We start from the raw sequence: 21,216 nt of genomic DNA on the forward strand, positions 1-21,216 counted from the left end.
TAATTAATTTCTCTTTGTATCTATAAGTAATTAGTTAAATGATGAAGGAGCCATGGACTTCATTTATAATAGAATCACAAACAATAAAATTGAGAAGAAATGCTCAAAAGTACTTAAAACACCGTTAAGGAGCATCAAAGAAAAGTGGGATTAATCCTTGTCCTTGGGTATCAGGACTTGATAGTGTAATGATGTATGATGTATGCTCATCCTTAACTAACCCTGAAATAAAATAAAATGAAGACTCTCTTTTTTCTCCCTCCCTCTCTCTCTCTCTTTCTTCCATTAGTTCAATTTTATTTATTTGACAGAAAGAGAGAGAGAGTCAGCGAGAGAGAAAACACAGGCAGGGGGAGTGGGAGAGGGAGAAGCAGGCTTCCCGCCGAGCAGGGAGCCTGATGTGGGCCTTGATCCCAGGACCCTGGGATCATGACCTGAGCTGAAGGGAGACGCTTAACCACTGAGCCACCCAGGCCCCCCTAATATGAAGTCTTTCTAACTTTCATTTTAAAATGTTTGCATGAAGAAGTAGCCACAGCAATTGATAAAAAGAATATTATTAAAGGGAATTATTCCTATTAAGTTAGTAAAATGCCTTACGAAGCTTACATGTAGATGTTTGAAACTACTTAATATTAATATTGTTTATATTAGCATATTAATGCAAGATTAGTGAAGAAACATAATAGGGTTCATTAAGAAATATATTTACAAAATTAGCAAAAAATAAATGTGGCATTTCAAATTAGTGATAAAAAATTGATTATTCAATAAATGATACTGGGACAACCTGGAAAAAAATTAATAAAGTTGGGTCCCTATTTTATATCTCAAATCGATACAATTTAAAATAAGTCAGTCACAGAGAAAGGACTAGATGCAATTAGAAAATGTTTTGTTTGGCTTATTGGAAAGAGCATGCTAAGGAAAATGGGAAAACCAAATGCTACAAAAAATAAAAAAGATTGATAAATCGGATTAATTTAAAAATTATGTGGGGAAAAAAATTGCTGTGAGAAAACACCAAACATAAATTGAGGAAAATTTAAATATATGTGACAAAGAAAGTTTTCTTCATTTATAAAGCATTCTTGTAAATAAATGGGTAAGATTTTAAAAATGGGTAAAGATAGGGACGCCTGGGTGGCTCAGTTGTTTAAGCATCTTCCTTCAGCTCAGGTCATGACCCCAGAGTCCTGGGATCAAGTCCCACACTGGGTTCCTTTCTCAGCAGGGAGCCTGCCTCTCCCTTTGCCTGCTCTTCCTATTCTGCCTACTGCTCTCTGTTCTTTGGCACGCTCTCTCTCTCTCTGACAAATAAATAAATATTCTTGAAAAAATTTGGGTAAAGATAGAAATAGGCTGTAAACAAAATGAAAGAGAGAGTTTTATAAATGCATGAAAAGTTGTTCACTCTCACAAACCCTTGGAGGACAATTTCCATAAAATTAAGTAAAGGGGTTCCCAAACACCTGCTTTGTAGCTCTGAAGATGACAGGCCAGAAAGGGCAGGACCTTAAGTCCCTTGGTACACTGTCTACACCGAGTAGAAACTCCACTCCTAGGAATGAATCCCACAGGGACACGTGAGCTGCACAGAATACTCCTGTGAGGACAGTGCTCACATCCTCATAGTCACGGTCTAGTGCTCTGCCGCTGGCGAGTGCAGAGATAAAGCATGCTACAGTGCAGTATTGCATAGAATGCCTTCCTTTGAAAAGAGAGAGGTGAATCTATTTATTGATAACGAGCACACTGTGCTCCCATCCGAAGTCCCTGAGATGAACATGCACATATACATGCATGTGTGCACACGCTATAATTCTGGAAGGACACACAACAAATTAGTAATAGCATTTCTCACTCTGTGGAAGGGGCTGGGGGCTAAAAATACACAATAATTGTTATTTTTAAACTACATGTATATATTGCTGTTCGGTTAAATACTGGTTTGAAAGGATTTAAAAAACAAAATACAAAACGGTTAATTTTTATTGTGGTAAAAAGCACATAATGTTAAATTTACTATTTTAATGGGTTTTATGTGTTTAAGTATAATTACTGAAGATAATTATATTAAGTTAATATATTAAGTATATTCATGTTGTTGAGCAACACATCTCTAGAAGTTTCTCATCTTATAAAATGGAAGGAGGTCTGAACACACTGAACACCAAGTTCCCCTTCCTCCTCTCCCCAGCACTCAGAAACCGCATTTCAGTAACTGTGTCTAGGACTTTGACTGCTTCAGGTGCTTTGTGTAAGTGGAATCCTATAGCATGAGTTTAGCTGTGGCTGGCTTGCTTCACTCAGCATAAGGTCTTTGAGGTGCATCCATGTTGTAACATGGGACAGGACCTCTTTCCTTGTAATGGCTGCATAATATTCCATTGTCCTGATACACTATCTTTTCTTTATCTGTTGCAATGATCTGAATGTTTGTGTCCCACCTGAAGTCACTGCTCTAACCCAAACCCCCAATGGTGATGATGGTATTAGCAGGTGGACTTCTGGGAGGTGCTTAGGTCATGGGAGCAGAATCCTCTAGAAACAGACAGTGCCTTATACAAGAGGCTCAGGCACATGCCTACCCTCTTCTGCCCTGTGAGGATGCCGTGAATGTGTGTGGCCCAGAAAAGGGTCCTTGCTGGTCATGTTGGTACACCAGCCCCATACTTCCAGCCTCTAGAACTGTGAGCGGTAATTTTCTGTCATTTAGAAGGCACCCAGTCTACATTGTTTTGTTCTACCCACCTGAATGGATTGAGATATCCCTTCATCCATGAATGGCCCCTTAAGTAGCTTCTACCTCTTGGCTAATATGAATAATACTGCATTAAACATGGATGTGCACCTGTTTTTTGGAGATCCTGCTTTGAAGTTTTTTGGACGTATCCCTGGAAGTGTAATTGCTGGATATGTTTATTCTATTTTACGTTTTTGAGAAAGCTCCAAACTCTTTTCCTCAAGGGCTGCACCATTTTGCATTCCCACCAACAGCACACAGGGGTTCTAATTTCTCATCTACATAGTGTGTTTCTATGGTTCTCTTACCCTTGAGCTTTGTAAGGACAGGTAATCCCCGGTGGACCCTGAGCAGCCCCACACGTCCTTGCTGGGTATGCCAGGAGCGCAAGACCTTGGAGGCCATTATCAGGGTGTATCAGAATAACAACCCTGAGAGCTGAGGGGCTGCCTCCCCAGACCCAGTCCAGGTTTGCTTCTGCTCACTCTACATGGATCCCCCCAAGCTCTGTGCTCTTGTCCTCTAAAGCAGTAGGACCCTTTGCATCTCTGTGGTTCTCAAGAAGGCATGATGAGCTGACCCCATATTCATGAAGCCACGTCTTCTCTGTTGGGTGAATGGCTCCCAAAACAATGTCATTCCTGTTTTTATTCCTGGATGATTGTGACTTCCATGATGCCAATATTTCCCTGATGGCATTTGGAAACTTCCAGTTACTGACTTCTCTCTTTCATGGTGCTCTGTGCTGGCCCTTCTCCCTGGATTACACCCTTTACATAAATTGTGTTGATTCTAAGATCTACAGGCTAATGGCTACAAGTCATATCATTCCTGCTGTTTTTATTACACATAAAAAATAAAAATATGTTTGCTAATTATTTGAGATAGTCATCTGAAATGAGGATTTAGCCTTGAGTGTCCTTCATGTAAATAGAATCTTAAGCCATCTGTTACTATATTTCTAATACAGGCTTTTTTATGATACAGATAGGAATAAATACTATTCCAATTTAAGGAAAACTTCTTTAGGTGACTTTCATCTTGCACATAAAAGGGCAAGCTGCCTCTAGAATTATAGTACAGAGGCCTGTGTGTATGGAGATGAGTGTGTCTCTGTCCCATTCCTGTCTGCCAGCTGAGCTCCACACTGGAGACACGAGATCTCCTGCCAGCCATAGTCCCTGTGATGCTGTGCTGTGCTCAGAACTCTTTTTACTTTCTTATTCGCATAACCTTTTTCCGTATGCCCTTGAGGATAAATCAGTTAAAACTATCAAAAGAGTCCAGTTTTGAAAAAGAATCCAAGGTCAGACTCCTTTTCCAGGAGGAGAAAGGCAGGCAGCAGATGCCACCAAACTTTGCCTCGTGTCACATCTGTGACCAAGAGAGAAGTTTAAAATCCTCCCCATTTTATGTGCATTAGGCAAAGGCACTTTATTTGGATTTGATCCCATCTTCTATTGTGTATTTTTTAATGGTCTTAATCATTCAAACCCAAGTGGCTTATCTTCTTTTCGGAGTTTTGATCACTGACCAATTCAGTAGCCGCCTTTTTTAAAAGAAGAGAAAATTTTCAGGACCACAGAAAGAGATCCCCTCCACACCCACCACCCACTCCCAGAGCGGGACGCATTCTGCAGTAAGAGCTTTATTACTGGAAGTTCCCACTGAAGGAAGATTCAGACCAGGCACAAGCTCCTATTTCCTGGGAGGAAATTTGAAGGTTAGCAGAAAAATGTCTCAAATGGAAGGCAAAGTTACTGTGGTAGTACTTCTTTCTGTATGCCCCCAAATAATAACAAGTAAAATGCTCAGTGCATTCATCACCTTGTTGAAGATTTTCTACCCTTAAATTCAATAAATTCATTAATTGATTATTAAGGAGGCACACAGTGAGCTTCTGGCTCTCTTGGAAAACCTGCCTCTCAGACACTCCTGGGCACCTTGAGGTGGGAAGGAATTAAGTCTATCCCTGTAAGATATTCCTAGGTACTGTTACTAAGTACCTCAGGCTTAACACAACAGAAATTTATTCTTGCATGAGTCTGGAGGCTAGAAATACAAACTCAAATCTGTTGTCAGGGACATACTCCACCCAGAGGGTCTAGGGGAGAACCTTCCATGTCCTTCTTTTTTTTTTTTTTTTAATTTATTTTTTTATTTATTTTCAGCATAACAGTATTCATTATTTTTGCACCACACCCAGTACTTCCATGTCCTTCTAATAGTTTGATGTTGGTGATTCTTGGGGCCCCTGGCTTGTCGATGGATCACTGGGATGTCTGTGTCTGTCATCAGAAGGCATCTTCCATGTGTCTTCTTGTTGTCTCCCCTCTACTTTATCTGTCTTTTAAACCACCCACCCAGTCGGACTGGATTAGGGCCCATCCCAGTGACCTTAACTTGACTGTTGCAAAGACCAGATAACAAACAGGGTCACATTCACAGGTCCCAGAGCTGGGATTCCAACACATCCCAACAGTGACAATGGCCAGGAAGGACAAAGGCCGCTATAGTCAAATGATAGTTATGCCCTTCCAGTCCGTGAACAGGAGAAGAATTAGGCACAAACAAGTCAGCTGCAAGAGAAAGGGAGCAGAGGACAACAGTCGAAAAGACTGCTGCACCAAGCAACTCCTCAGTCTCACTTTTATTAGATAGAAACAATAACCAACAGAGGAGTCAATGAAGGTCAAACATTAGTCACACATCTTGTGGACAAACAAGAAGGAGGGTAAAGTTTATAGTTAAACAAGCCCATTCAAAGGACACATCTAACTAACAACAGGTGCTTTTGGGAGGAGAAAGGAGAGACAATGGAAAAAGAAGGCAGGCAGCCGGTCAGCCCTGAGCAGGCTGGGCATTCCCAGCTGCTTGGCTTCCAGGAAGCTGGTGGCATTCTGCTCTGAGCTAGCTGGGCATCCCCAGCTGCTCAGCTTCAAGGTCATGTATCGTCCTTTCCCCCAAAGACCTGTTGCCAGTATATGTTTTTCTTAAGGCTGTATCTAAATGTGCTTGGTAACTACTAAAATCATCCAGGGGTTATAGTTTAAGTAATACATTGTTCTGAGGGGCAGTTGCAGAGATAGACTTTCTCATTTTGTCTGTTGTGAGCATTTTTTATAAGGGAGGAAGAGCAATAATCTGGAATTCATAGGGAATTTAAGAAAAAAATGCTTTTGAAGAATGTGGGAAGATGATCAAAGAGCACCACAAGTGCAACGTGCAGTGGGACTCAGAGAGGAAAGCGGGTGTGTGAGCCAAGATGATGCCCGGGGCCTGGAACCCAACATTTAGTGAGCATTTACTATGAGCCAGGCGTGATTTCAAGCATTCCAGGTGCTTTATGTCATTTGGTCTTGTTCAGCAGGTGTCTTCACGTTGCAGAATGAGAAACTGAAGCTCCGAGTTGCACAATGGTCAGTTTCAGTGCTACCCTGGAATAGTGTTAGATAAGATCAACATAGTTGTTTATTTTCCTTTTCGCTCTTGTTCTTGTTACCTGATTTGAGATCCATTCCCGGCACATGCAGAAGAAAGCCTTACAGAACAGGGGGAGGAGGCACGAGAGGAAGGCCATGCCCTTGGGGAGGTAGAGGCAGATCTGGGTCCCCCAAGGCTTGGGTTCTGCAAGTGAAGGTGCACCCAAGGACAGTGGTCAGGAGATGTCTGGGCACTTGCTGACATTGGGATCCTCTGTGGCATTCCAGAATGATGTGTTTTGGCTGCTGTCCCAACTTCTCCTGGGCTCGGTTCCTAGAGCTCTGCCATCTTATTCAGAGTTCCCCCACAGTGCCTCTGCTGATGGTTTCTCTCTGGTGGGAGTGAAATGCAGAGCAGCCAAGGCGGTTTCTTCCAGGTTTGCGTGCCAGCAAAGAGAGCTGCTCAGCATTGGGAAAATGCATCGCCTGCCTCATCCTGGGCTGGGGACTTGCTCAGCATCTCAGGGCATCTTGGTTCAGGTAAATACAAGGCAGTGAAGATGGCCATCCTAAACTTGCATCTGGCCTGGACACGGTATCTCTGAGTTCACTTCCCTCTCTGCCTTTCTGGCTTTCATATCCTTTCTCTCTGAAGCCACTGTCTTAGGAGATCCTCCTATCCAGCCCTTATACCTCTTGTTCTCTGGATCACTCCAAACCTGGAGCCTGATCCTGAAGAACCACTGTAGGCCAGGAATGAATCAGAAGGATAGGGGACACAGGGGAGAGGCAGATGGAAGTTCCCGGCTCCATCACCCCATGCAGAGCCTCAGACGCCTGCCACTTGACTGCCAGTCTCCCCGCAGCTCCTTGGGCAGGGGGCTGGAGAGCATTCCACAGCCAGGTCTCTCCATTCAGTTCCGTGTCATTTTCAACTCTCATTTTAAGTTTCTCCTTCACACTTTGCTGCTGAATGTGCTTCGGTTTTGCTTTCTGCTTCTTACTCCTGATTTTAGCATTGTGACTCCCAAGTTATACTTTTTTTTTTATTAGACATTTTATGTTTGCCAAAGACAGATTTTGTTACCTCGATCCTACTTAGCCTATTGGGCAGCCTCTGGAGATGACCCTTTCCTGCTTTGCAGTCCCCAAGAAGCCCAGTGGGGACAGGCTCACAACCTTCTGGGAGAGGCTGCTACCTGTTCTTGGATGGGGGGGGGGAGTTTCAGTGAGACCTGACTGCTCAGCTGTACGTCTTGCTCCCATGCAAATCATAAGGGGGTGAGAGGGGAAGCCTCTGCTTTTATCCTAATGGAGTCATGGATTGTTAACTTCTGTGTTTCACTGCTCTGTTTGGATTAATGAGTCAGAGTTCATTACCCTGAAGATAAAAGTTGGTGGTAGCTACATCTAGGATAAGAGACTGGGCATTCTGAGCACCTGAGGGGTTCAGATGGTGAAGCTTCTGCCTTCAGCTCAATAATGATCCTGGGGTCCTGGGATCGAGTCCTGCCTCGGGCTCCCTGCTCAGCTGGGCGGCTGCTTCTCACTCTCTCCTGTCCCGGCTCATGTGCTCTCTCTCAGTGGGGGCTGGAGAGCATTCCAGAGCCAGGTCTCTCCATTCAGCAGTTCCGTGTCATTTTCAACTCTCATTTTAAGTTTCTCCATGCATTCTCTCTCTCTCAAATAAATTGGCAGGTGAGTCCCATGTCACTGCCATGATGTTGGGGGTGGGCATGGTGGCTGATGCACAAGGTGACCAGGAGATCTGCACTGGGGGGGTGGGGTTGGGTGGGGTTCCCCATCACCCCAGGAAGTGTATGTGCAGGAATTGGGTTTCTCACTGCATCACAAATCAGGCTGGGTCTCATTCACGTTAATGAAGCGCACTTTTTGTTTAAATATTTCTTATTGTGGTAAAACAGACATAACATAGAAATTAACTTTGTAACTATTTTTAAGTAGATGGGTCAATGGCATTAGCATTTTCACATTGTGGTCTCTTCAGAATCCTTGCCATATTGCCAAACTGAACCTCACTGCCCTCTAGAAATGAATTCCCCATCCCTCCCTTTCTCCAGACCCTGGCAACCACCATTCCACTTTCTGTCTCCATGAATTTGACTCATCCGGGCACCTCACCTAAGTGACGTCATACAATTTTGGTCCTTCCGTGATGGGCGGATCTAATGTAGCATAATGTTCTCTAGGTCGATCAGTCCTGGGGCGTGTGTTGAATTCTGATGAATGTTTTACAGTCAGTATATATATGCCAGTTCTGCTCATCTCCTCTCCTGGGGGATCCGTGGACTTTTCCACCTTTTGGCTGTAGTGAATAAAATTTCTGTGAATTTGGGTGAACAAATATCTTCGAGACCTTGCTTTCAGTTCTTTTGGGTGTATTCCAACAAGTGCAATTCCTGGATTCTGTGGCAATTCTATTTTTAAGTTTTTGAGGAAATGTCTGCTTTGCTGTGTTACATTCCCACCAGTGCACCGTGGCTCCAACTCATGCTCATCAACACATCTTATTTCCCATTTAAAAAAAAAAAAAAAACAAACAGCGAGGGCGCCTGGGTGGCTCAGTGGGTTGGGCCGCTGCCTTCGGCTCGGGTCATGGTCTCGGGGTCCTGGGATCGAGTCCCACATTGGGCTCTCTGCTCAGCAGGGGGCCTGCTTCCCTTCCTCTCTCTCTGCCTGCCTCTCTGCCTGCTTGTGATCTCTGTCAAATAAATAAATAAAATCTTAAAAAAAAAAAAAAAAACAGCGAAAGGGTGGGAAGTGGTGTTTCACTGTAGTTTTGATTTGCATTTCCCTGATGACTTCTGATGTTGAGCATCTTTTCATGTCTTCATTGGGCATCTGTATGTTTTCTTTGGATAAATGTCTATTGAAGTACTTTGTGCATTTTAAAATCAAGGTGTTTGATTTTTTTGTTGCTGGGATGTACAATGTTCTTTATATACTACGGATATGAACCCCTAATCAGATAGAGAATTTGCAGGTATCTTCTGTCATTCATGGGTTGCCATTTTACTCTGCTGATGGCATTCTTTGAAGCACAAAAGTTTTAAATGTTGATGTATTTGAATTTATCTATTTTATCTTATGTTGTCTGTGCTTTTAGTGTCCTATCCAAGAAATCATCATCAAATTTAATGTGATAAAGCTTTTGTCCTGTTTTTCTTCGCTAAGAGTTTTTATAGCCCTAGGTCTTATGCTGAGAACTTTGATTCATTTTGAGTTAATTTTTGTATGCGGTATAAGGTGAAGGTCCATTTTTATTCCTTTGCATACTGTTATCCAATTCTCCTAGCCTCATTTGTTGGAAAACCATCCTCTCCCTGTTGAGTAATCCTGGCACCCATGTTGAAAATTATTTGTAGATCCCTTTGCAAAACATTAACATCTTAAAAATATCAAGGTTTCCAAAACATGAACATGGTATAGCCTTCCAGTTATAAGTGTATTCTTTCATTTCTTTCAGCAGCATTTCATAGTTTCCAGTGTACAACTCTGCTACCTCTTGGTTAAGATTATTCCAATGTATTTTATTCTTTTTGCTGTTGTTACACATGAAATTGTTTTCTTAGTTTCCTTTTTAAATTATTCATTGCTGGGGTATTGAATTGCAACAGATTTCTGTATGTTGATTTTGGTCAGCTATCATTGATTAATTCTAAAAGTGTTGTTGTTTTCCTGGAATCTTCAGGGTTTTCTACGTATAAGATCATGCCATCTGCAAACAGAGATATTTTTACTTATTTCTTTCCAATTTGGATTCCCTTTCATGCCTAATGGTTCTGGCTTGTACTTCCAGTATTATGTTTAGTAGAAGTGACAAAATCTGGCATCCCTGAATTGTTCCTGATCTTAGTGGAAAAGCTTGTAACTTTTCCCTGTGGGGTATGATACTCACTGTGTGTTTTTCATATAGCTCTTATTATGTTGACATAGTTTCTTCTATTCATAGTCTGTTGAGTGCTTTTAGCATGAAAACGTGCTGAATGTTGTCAAGTGCTTTTTCTGCATCAGTTGAGATGATCATGTGACTTACCCTTCCTTTTGTAATGTGACCTATGACACTGAATGTTTCTTGTGTATTGACTCATTCTTGCATTCCAGGAATTAATCGCACTTGGTAATGGTGCATAATCCTTTTCATATGCTACCAAATTCAGTTTGCTAGTATTTTGTTGACAATTCTTGCACTGATTTTAATCAGGGATGTTGGTCAGTAGTTTTATTTTCTTGTAGTATCTCTGGATTATGGAGTAATGCTGGCCTCATTGAATGAGTCAGGGAGTTCTCCTCTTCATATTTCTGGAAATGTTTAAGAGGATTGGTGTTGGCTCTTCTTTAAATATTTGGTAGAAATCACCAGTGAAGCCATCAAGTCAGGTATTTTTCTTTGTAAGGAGACCTGATGACTGATTCAGTAGCCTTACTTGTTATGGATCTGTTCATATTTTCTATTTCTTTTTGGGTTAGTCTTGGTGAAATTTCATATTTCTAGGAATTAATCCATTTCATCTCAGTTATTCAATTTGTTACTATACAGTGTTCACAGTATTCTCTTATAACCCTTCCCTATCTATAAAATCTGTTGTAATGACCAACTTTCATTGTTGCCTTTAGCTGTTTGATTATTCTCTGTTTTTTTAATTAGTCAGTGTCACTAAGGGCTTGTCAGTTTTTGATTTTTGAAGACTCAACTCTTGATTTTGTGGATTTTCTCTGTTTCTATTTTCTATTTTGCTTATCTTGTTTTGTTTATCTTATTTTATTCTCTATTTTGCTAATTTTTATTATTTTTTTCCCTTCTGCTAGCTTTTGATTTCATTTGTTCTTTTTTTCCTAGTTCCTTACGGTGTAAAGTTAGGTTGCTGACTTTGAGATATTTCTTCTTTTTCAATGTAAACATTGATAGTTATAAATTTCCCTGTTAGCAGTTTTTTTGCTACACCCCATAAGTTTTGCTAGGTTGTGTTTTCATTCCCATTTGTCTCAATAAATTTTCACATTTCCTTTGTGATTTATTCCTTGACTTATTTGTTGTTTAAGGTAATGTTCAATTTCCACATATTTGTAGATTTTCCAGTTTTCCTTCTGAAACCTTTCTGGTTTCATTTCATTTTGATCAGAAAAGATATTTTTCACGATCCCCACCTTTCTGAATTTTTTAAGACTTGTTTTATGGGCTAACATCTGGTCTATACTGGAAAATGTTCCATGTCTTTTCGAGAAAAGATGTGTATTCCACTCTTGTTGGATGAAGTATTTTGTAAATCTCTGTTGTGACCAATTGGCTTATAGTCTTGTTGAGGTCCCCTAATTTTTACTGATCTTCTGTCTGATTATTCTGTTTGTTATTGAAAATGTGGTATTGAAGTCTCCTTCTTTTATTCTAGATCAATCTATTTCTCCTTTCAGTTTTGTCAGTTTGATATGTAGGTGCTCTGATGTTGGTTGCACATTTACTTATAATTCTTACATCCTCTTGGTGAATTGACCTCTTATCATTGTATAATGTTCTTCTTCATTGCTTGAAACACTTCTTGCCTTAGTCTGTTTTATCTGATATTAGTATACCCAACCCTGGTCTTTTGGTTACTAATTGCATGGAATATCTTGTTCTACCCTTTTTACTTCCCAATCTATTTAGATGTAAGGACACATCTAAAATGAGAATGTTATAGAGAGAATAAAGTTGGATCCTGGGTTTTTTTGTTTTAGTTTTTTGGTATAATTCCGCCAATACAGGCCTTTTGATTGGGGAACTTAATTCACTTACATTTAAAGTGGTTACAGGTAGAATGGCCTACTATTGGCATTTTGTTATTTGTTGTCTTTATGTCTTAACAGTCTTGTTCCTCCTTTATTGTATTCTTTTGAATTTAATTTTTTACTCATTTTGATTTAACTTTCATTTTCTTTTCTGTAAATTCTATGAATATTTTCTTTGTGATTTCTATGGGGATTACATATAATATCTTAAAGTTATAATAACCTGTTTTTACCTGATATTTAACTTTATTGCATACAAAAACCCTTCTTTTAGCTCTTCTACCCACATATTATTTATTTGTTTATTTATTCACACACACTTTACCTTATTTACATATTATATCTTTATATATTTTGTACTTAGTAACATAGATTTATAAGTATTATATATACTTAAATATATACTTATGGCTATTTGTTGCTGATCTTGTAGAAGAATAAAAAGTGGAGTTATAATGGATGTCAGTAATTTCTCAATAAGAGTGGAAAGGAGTAACAATCCAAAAGTATAATAATACTTGGCTAGTTTTTGTATTTGTCCATGTACTTGTCTCTCCTGGAGAGACAAGTTACTCTGTCTATTAATTTTCTGATATTTTCATATGGTTTTGAGTTGCCATCTAGCATCCGTAATTCCAACTTGATAGACTTTCTTTAGCATTTCTTCTATGGCAGGTCTAGTGGTTATGGACATTCTCAGTTTCTGTTGTTGATCTGGGAATGTCTTTCTTTATCACTCATTTTTGCAGGACATTTGCCTAATGTTGAATTCTCCCTGACCTGTCTTTTTGCCTGAGGAACCCACTGATAGTTTTACAGAGGCTGCCCTGTATATGATGAGCCACTCTTCTTTTGGTGTGGGTCTGTTTGTGTTTATCCTACTTGGCATTTGTTAAGCTTGTATTGCTATATCCTCGACTTTCCTCAGACTTGTGAAATGCATGGCCATTACTTCTCCGCCTTTTTCTCGGTCATTTCTCCCCTGCATGTCCCATAATTTCTATATTGGTCAGCTTGATGTTCTCACGTCATAAGTCTCTCAGGCTTTGTTCACTGTCCTTTTTTTCTCCTTTTACTCTTCGGTCTCAATAGTTTCAAGGGACCTGTATTCAAGTTTGCTGAGCCTTTCTTTCTGTTTGCCTCTGCTATTTAACCCCTCAAATGATTTTTTTTTTCAATTCAGTTTTGTATTTTTCATCTCCAAAATTTCCATTTGTTTCTTTTATTTTTTTTAAGGATTTTACTTATTTATTTGACAGACCAAGATCACAGGTAGGCAGAGAGGCAGGCAGAAATGGGGAGGAGGGTAGCAGGCTCCCTGCTGAGCAAAGAGCTGGATGCATGGCTCCATCTCAGGACCCTGGGATCATGACCCAAGCTGAAGGCAGAGGCTTTAACCCACTGAGCCACCTAGGTACCCCTCCATTTGATTGTTTCTAATAATTCCAAATTCTTTGTAAATATTCTCATTTTGCTCATATATTTTCTTGATTTCCTTTATTTCTTTTGTCCACTTTTCCTTTAGCCTTTAGAGCACATTTAAAGCAATTGTTTTAAAGCCATTCTCTAGTAAGTCCAAAGCCAATGTTTCTTTTGGGATGTTTTCTGGAGGTGTATTTTGTTCCTTTGAATGAGGCATATTTTACTTCTTCTTTGTATAGCTTGTGATCTCTTATTGAAAACTGGATATTTTAAAAAACAGACCCCTCTCCCAGGCTTTGCATGCTGGCTTCATGCAGGGGAGACCCTTGCTTATCAGCCTGGCATGCACTTTTTCTCATACCTGTGTTATCCCTACATCTGTGCACATGCTCTCTTCCCAGGTCTCCCATTGGTATGGCTGCTTTTAATGTCTTCCTCTGTAAGGCTCACACCCTTGCTCATTTTAGGGATGTTAGCTGTTCTATTGTATTTCTCAATCTATAATCACTTGCCCCAGATGTCTGTGTCTGTAATGACCTTTAGGATGGTTTTCACAAGTTGTACCTGCTGCTTCCAGTGTTTTCCCCCCTTCTGAACCATGAGCCACTTTTGGTTGTCTGAACTCTGTGTTGGGTGTCCCAAGACCAGTCCCTCAGGTATCCCCTAGACAGGTTAGAAATCAAAGGGTCCCCGATTAGTCCACTTTGCTCTCTCTGGTTTGCAAAGGGGCCTAGCTTATGGTGACTACTGTGCTCAAGGTGTTCTGCCCAGCACGGTCATGGAATTTCCTGCCCTGCCACATGTGGCTCCTTCTTGACCAAGCACTCACTTGGTTGCTGTGACTCTGTGGCCATTCCCATCGTTCCCAAAGGTTATTTTGGTCAGTGTCTAGTTGTTTTTGGTGTTACTGTGGAGGGAACAGGCCTGGAGTTTTCTTGTGTGTCATCTTACTGACATCACTCTCCTGAATTTTTAAGTAAGTTTTTTAAAGTATCCAGTCTATTTCAAAATGTGCTGGTGCATACATGTTCGTGTTCTGTTATTTATGTCTCCCAGTTTCCATATTTTTAAAATGAAAACACAGTGTGCGTGGGTTCCCGTCACTGCTGGAAGAAGAAGTCTTTACCCTGTCAGACTGATATGTGTGATGCCTAAGAGGACCTTTAAAACGATTGACCGTGTGTGAGTGGAGAGGCTCCTCCTTGCACATATATGTGCCTCCTGCACTGAGGGCTGGTATCCGTCTCTCCAGTTGCTGCTGGAAACACCATGTGTCTGGACACTCATAGCATGAAAGGGCACTGCCAAGGCTCCCGGGAACCAGGGATCATCACACTGGTGCTCAGGCCATGATAGTTACTGTAATAACACACTGGCAACCAGAGCAGCCTTCCCTCCTCAGGGGAGGTTTATGGACAGTGTGTGACACTGACGGAGAGCAGGAACCCCACCTGGGACGCAGCACTCAGACAGGCTCCTTCCATGTCCCTGCTGACCCCCAGCCATGTCCTGTGTACTTCTATCACTGGCTCTGCAAAGCCCCTCTGCCCTTCCCTCCAGCCCATTTTCAGGCACCCATACTTCCCATTTCCTATGAGATGTTTTCTGAGGGCCAGCTGGATGTGACCGTCACCCAGGGTGGGGGGAAACAGTGCCATCTTGAGGACTCACTAAATTACTTTTGTGGAGCACATCCTCACAGCCCAGGGACCCCAACAAGTGCAGCAGCGAGGCCACTGGCAAAGAAGGGACAGGTCCACAGGCCCCCTCTCAGGGCCCTCTCCAGGGCACCTCCTCCAGAGGAAGGAAAGGACAGTCTTCTCTCTGACTTCAGCCTGTGGAGGGTCAAGGACTCGGGATCCACGTGAGTCTCTCAGGGCGCAGGCCCACCCCCTGGGATCCCTGGGTGAGCTGCATCCACATGAGAAGATGGGGACCCTGCTTCACGTGGCCCCCACCCATGCCCAGCTAGTCACTGGAGCTCTGCCAGATGTTGACTTCACAGCAGCTAGTTGGAAAAGAAGGGAAACTCAACAATGACAAAAGCCAGGCTGGACACCAGGAGGCACACCACCTTGCAACTTTCCAAAAACTGGTCTCACTCCATTTCACTCAGTCCTGATCACTAATTAGCTCCATTTCAGATACAGTCTGTAAAGATAGATTCCCAGCCCAGGTTCACAGCAGCCCCATTCCCCTCCCTCAACCAGGCCCTGCTGGGTCATCCCACTGGAGCAGGTGCTGGTCTGCACCCTGAAGCCTCCCTGGGTTCTCCTTGTCTGGGGACTGCGTCGCCCTTCTGGCTTGGACACTCAGTACCCCTCACAGTGCGACATCCTGACCCGGTTTGCAGGTTCGTCCCCTGGCCAGCCCGTGTCCTAAACATCCTCCCGTGTCCTGGGGCAGCCTGCCAGCCCCCTGTGTCCTCCTTCCAGCTCGGTTTCTTCCCTGCAGATGTGCCCTGCCCATGTCATCCCTGCTCTGGTGGCCTCGGTCTAAATTCTGTGCTGTGGAAACACCGCATACACTGCCTCCTCCTCCAGGGAGTACTCCCTGACTTCGGACCAATGCACCTACTGTATTTCGCTGTGGACCCCAGGCTCTGGGGCTCCCAATCTGTTGTGCTGGCTCCTGGCCCACAGCCCTGAGAGCCTGGCCCCGGCCTCTTGCACTTGGTGTCCGGTATGTTTTCTCACCCATCAGTCATTGGAATCTTGTAAGGAACGTATTTATTGCATTTTCAGGTATCCTAAAGTTTCGAAGATATCGAAGTTTCTTGGTGTTTTAAGAGACTGTGGCAGAAGCATGACTTCTTCTGTCTCAATCATTTGCAAGGTCCTCCTTTTAGTGTATTTTACACAATCGGAATTGACTAGTCACAAGCCCCGGCTGATGGTCATGAGAACAGTGTCAGTCATGAGCAGGGAAGCAAGGAATTGGGGTAGAGAGGAAATGAGCTGTTGTGATCCACTGTGCAGGAAACGGGCTCTCTGCGTTCATCAGGCATCTAGGCTGCAGGACACCTTCTAGAATTCTGGTTTAGTGAGTCGCTTAGCTTTCCCAGACCACATGTATTTGTAATGAAGATTCTGTTTTCTGCCAATAGCACTGTGTTGTGAGTGGTGGAGGTTAGTCCTTCTTGTGGGGTGTTTAATGTTTAAGGTGTTTGTGTTTAATGTTTAAGGAACATTCCAGCATGGTTGTGGAAGTCACGCACAGGAAAGCTAAGAAATGACCGGACTTGTTACTCACAGGTGCTAGGGCAGGAGGCACAACAGGCACTCCTTGCTGGTGGCCACATGGCATGCGGGCCCAGGAGGTGACTGTATCCAGCAAGTGCAGACCTGGACCACTGAGAACCCCTGGGAAGCTCCCTGTATTTCAGGTTGGGATGGCCACAAAGACTTGAGGGGATTTCACTGTTACATTTGGAGTCCCTGGGTTACAGACCGGGGAAGGTGAGATGGGGACCTTGTGACAGAAGCCAGCCTGACCATCCTGGTGGGCCCAGGAGGGGGCTCACAGCCTCTGCCTGGTGATGTTGAGTCATCAGGGAGAGAGGAAATGCTAACAATTTATGATCAGTCTTCACCCTGTATTCTCATTTTCAACCTTACTTTCCTTCTCAGGTAAGAGAACCAAGACTCTGGTACTGCCCTGGACAGTTCCAAAATATATAAACAGTCTTTCATCACCTGAATCTGACAGAGAGGAGACATTTCAGTTCATTAATGGTGATGTGGGACTGAGATTTGTGCATTCTGCTGAGGCTCAGGGGTCTGTGGTGTCCACAGGGCCCTGGATCCCAGCTCCTGACCACCTTTCAGACTCTGTGCATCTGTTACTCTCCGAAAGAAAAGGACACTGCATCTTTCTGTTTTTGTTCCTTCCTTTACTTCTTCCTACCTGGCCTGGTTCCACAAATCATTGCCCATGGGATTCCTGTGCTTTCCTCTCAGTCTATAAATCACAAGCACCCCTTCCCTCCTCCATGGTGGGGCCTAGCCAGGGCATCACTGTCCCTCCAATTTTGCATGGAAAGAGTGGAAGTCCATGAAAAAAAAAGATGTAGGCATGGACACTGCAGGACAGTTGAACTCTGCATTAGAGCTAATTAACAGATACTGTTTTCTTCCCTGGTTCGCCACTGCCTCACTAAGATGACATGTATGTCACATGTGGGCAGAAGGCTCTTACAACCCTAGTTTGTAGCAGCCACCACTGTGTCCTGGGAGTGGGTGGCCCAGAGCTTAGGTGGGGTGCTGCCCTGGCAAGAGGGTGGGGGCATGGAACCCAGGGAAGCAGTGCTGTGCATTCTCTTGGCCATTGATCTTCCCTGTTACTACTCTGTGGGCAGATCATGTGGTCTCCAGGTCTCTCCCAGTAGGTCCAGCTGAGAAGCCAGAATCCCAGAACACAGACCCCCAGGAGTCCGGTAAACTGTTGGCGACACAGAGCAGGGCAAGTAAGCCCAGTGATGGGACAGGCAGAGCCCCCACAGAAGCATCTGTGGTATTATGGTCATTCACCAATGCCCAGGAGTTTAAAGGACAGCAGAGAGAGCCAAGATTCCAAATCAGAAGAAGCCAGGGACATCTGGAGGAGAAAGGTACAGCTACAAACTAGGGGGTTGTAAGTTTTGAATGAAGGAAGGACGGTCTTTCAATGCTCATGGGAAGGAGTGCCAGAATTTTCTGCCTTTCTTTCCACGCAAAGCAGGCCTGATGAAGAATCTTGAAGGCTTAAGTGAGCCTTCAATAAACAGGCATTGAATGGAAAACACCACCCTTGTATCAGGACACCCAAGCACACTTACATCACTTTCAGTGCACAGCGTTCTCAAAAACACAAACTAAAAGTCTTTGAGACATGAGAATGGAATGAGAGAATTATATCTTTTAATATTTCCACAATATTTGAAGTGGGTTTGTAGAGTGAAAAAAGGTAGTGAAATTATTTTTTTTCTAAATCACTAAGCAGCTATAAACATTTAGAAGTAAAACAACCCAGGACAGAAATCTGATAGAGACTGCACACATTCATGAATCTGTCTGACCCCTAACAAGCTTAGCTTGGGAGGTATGGAGCGTTTCCTACATTAGAATCATAATTATAATTCGTTAAATTGCCCACTTGATCACAGTACAGAACATTTTTATGGCTTCACTTGAATGCTCACTTAAGAATTTTCTCTGAAACGTATTCAGAGCAGAGACAGTTAAACATAAAAGTGAGGTGTTGCAAGACCATAATACTGACTCAGGAATAGTTGGGGTAGAAACCACTGCCACTGGCTCAGCCTTTCTGCATGTTACATTTCTTTTTTTGTTCATTTGTTTTTTGGGGGAGTTGTAAGTTTTGAATGAAGGAAGGATGGTCTTTCAATGCTCACGGGAAGGAGTGCCAGAATTTTCTGCCTTTCTTTCCATGCAAAGCAGGCCTGTGAGGGACTAAGCTGTAACTTTCTCCTCCAGATGTCCCTGGCTTCTTCTGATGTGAAATCTTGGCTATCTCTGCTGTCCTTTAAACTCCTGGGCATTGGTCAACTCTTGTCATGGGGTCTGTCTTTTAGTCAGAGTTTGTAGGGCTTCTAAGCCCATCTGTCCGAACCCTCCACATGCTGACATGGGTAGTTGTGGCATGAGACAAAGGGTAGTTTGAAGGCATGAGACAGATGAAGGATTGACCTAAGACATACAGTCACTCAGCACCCTAGTCTCAATGTCTCTTTTTTGGCGTTTCCCCTGAGAATTCCTACTTAGTGTTTCCATGACTCAGCAGTCCTATTTGGTAGGAAAAGCAAGGAGCATGTGTAGATAAAACCTCCTGTCAGTAAGTCCATTCCTCCCAGCAAGTGCCCTAGTATGGGGAACATTGTTCCAGAAACCTTCCACCCTTGGTCTCAGGGGCAGGCCTCTCTGTGATGACACCTTGGCCAAGAAACTTTCCAGACCTCAACCTGTTTTTCTTTCTTTCCATAAAAAACAGCCTGATTAACCTTAACACACAGTGTCATGGCATGAATTTCTTGAGATCCTGCTTAAAAGGAAAAAAAAATCACATTTAGTGTCCTGGAAACAGTCAGATCTCAACACAGGTGGGCCCTTTTCTTTAGTTCTCTGTGTGCTTCAAGCCCCACATCATAGTTTACCCCATGATTGCAAAGTCGACGTTGCTTACGTGTATCATCCTTCTCTGTAGCTGATCACTGCTGTCTTGCTTTCTTGGCATTTACATGAATGAGATAAATCTTTTATTCATGTGTAGAAAATATTATGTATTATATTGGCATTTCTGAAATGTTTGTAGGAAATTTCTGAAATGTTTGTAGGAAAGTTTTGTGATAAAACGTGGGAAGATCCACTCTTAGATGAGGGAGAACTTTCTTCTAAAGCTTTGTCTAATGTCTGTGAAATAATCCAGAAGAGAGGTGACAAGAAGCAATCTTGTTTTACAAAGCAGACAACAGCAAAAAACTTTCCTGCTCTTCATCAGTCACATGGATTGATTCCTTTGAAGGTGGGAGTGGTTAGGGGCGTGGCTAAAGGAGGGGTTAGAGAAGTCGTTGGAGGAGGGGTTGGGGAGGGGTTAGGGGAAGTGGTTAGAGGAGCAGTTAGGGGGGAGGGTTAAAGAAGGGAGTTAGGGTTGTGAGCGAGGTGCTCTAAGCCAAGGTCCTGACTCAGGGCTTCATGAGGAGGAAACCCTCCACAAGCACAGAACATCACCATCATTACTATTTTGTGAATACTTTCGAATGTATTTTCTCCTCTCTTGCGTACTTCAAAAGTTAGTTCAAAAATCTCGGGAGCACCCAGCTGGCTCAGTCAAGTAAGGCACCAACTCTCGGTTTCAACTCAGGTCCTGATCTCAGTTCCTGAGAACTGGTGGTCCCAGGCTCACTGCTCAGTGAGGAATCTGCTTGTCCTTCTCCCTCCCTCTTTTGCTCCTTCCCCATGCCCCTTCCCCCCAATAGATAGAGTCTAGAAAACAAAATTTTCAGTTAATGTAAATTTCACGAAATTTTGGAAACCGATGGTCTTTCATTACATAAGTGGCCAAACACCATCCGAAATGGACTGCGAGGATGTATAGCAAAACTCCTCTGTCACGGGGGGAGGTGTGGTCCGTAGTGGTGTGCACACAAGCTTCCAGGGGAGATTCCCATCATAGGAGTCAGTGTGCTGGATGCCTGCCCTCAGGGCGCCCTCCCCACTCCCCTGTTCACACCGGGGCTTTCATGGCCCCTGCCATGGTGTTTGTCACAGCCCAACAGCAACAGCTGCCAGGTATCTCTTAGTATGGGATGGGCTTGGTCTCTGGGTGTTTCTGAGAAGGCCTTGCTGTCTACAACGTGGATGATCATAAGTAATGGTATCATGATAAGCAGAAATTTAGCCCCTGCCCCTGTGAGTCTCTGGCAGAGATCTCGTGTAGGGTCGTGCTGAGGTGTCTCTGTGGAGTCTCTGTGTGGGTATCTGTCAGAAGTCTCTGTTAGAGTTCTCTGTGCACTGTCTCTGTGTTGGATCTCTGTATGGGTCTCCATCAGAGCGGTGTGTGGGGGACTCTGGACGACAGTGTTGGGTAGGGAGCAGACACGCGGGGGGTGCGGGGCTCTCCTAGACTCCACCTTCCTTCTGGACACATCCCTTCCATCTGAGGGCCTCCTGCCCCTCCGGGCTCTAGGGTAACCAAGACCAGGAGCCAGGCCACTCCCTTGGCCTGAGTACCCACCAGTCCCCTGGGAGCCATCCTTGGGCCACACGTGTACATAAAGGTCACAGACCACAAGTCTGTCTGGAGCCCCCAGTCCTACAAGCTTATCAAATTATGCAGAAATTA

Source organism: Mustela putorius, unplaced genomic scaffold (genome assembly GCF_011764305.1).
Source record: "Mustela putorius furo isolate JIRA1106 unplaced genomic scaffold, ASM1176430v1.1 tig00537291_pilon_pilon_pilon, whole genome shotgun sequence".
In the NCBI taxonomy this organism is placed as follows: domain Eukaryota; kingdom Metazoa; phylum Chordata; class Mammalia; order Carnivora; family Mustelidae; genus Mustela; species Mustela putorius.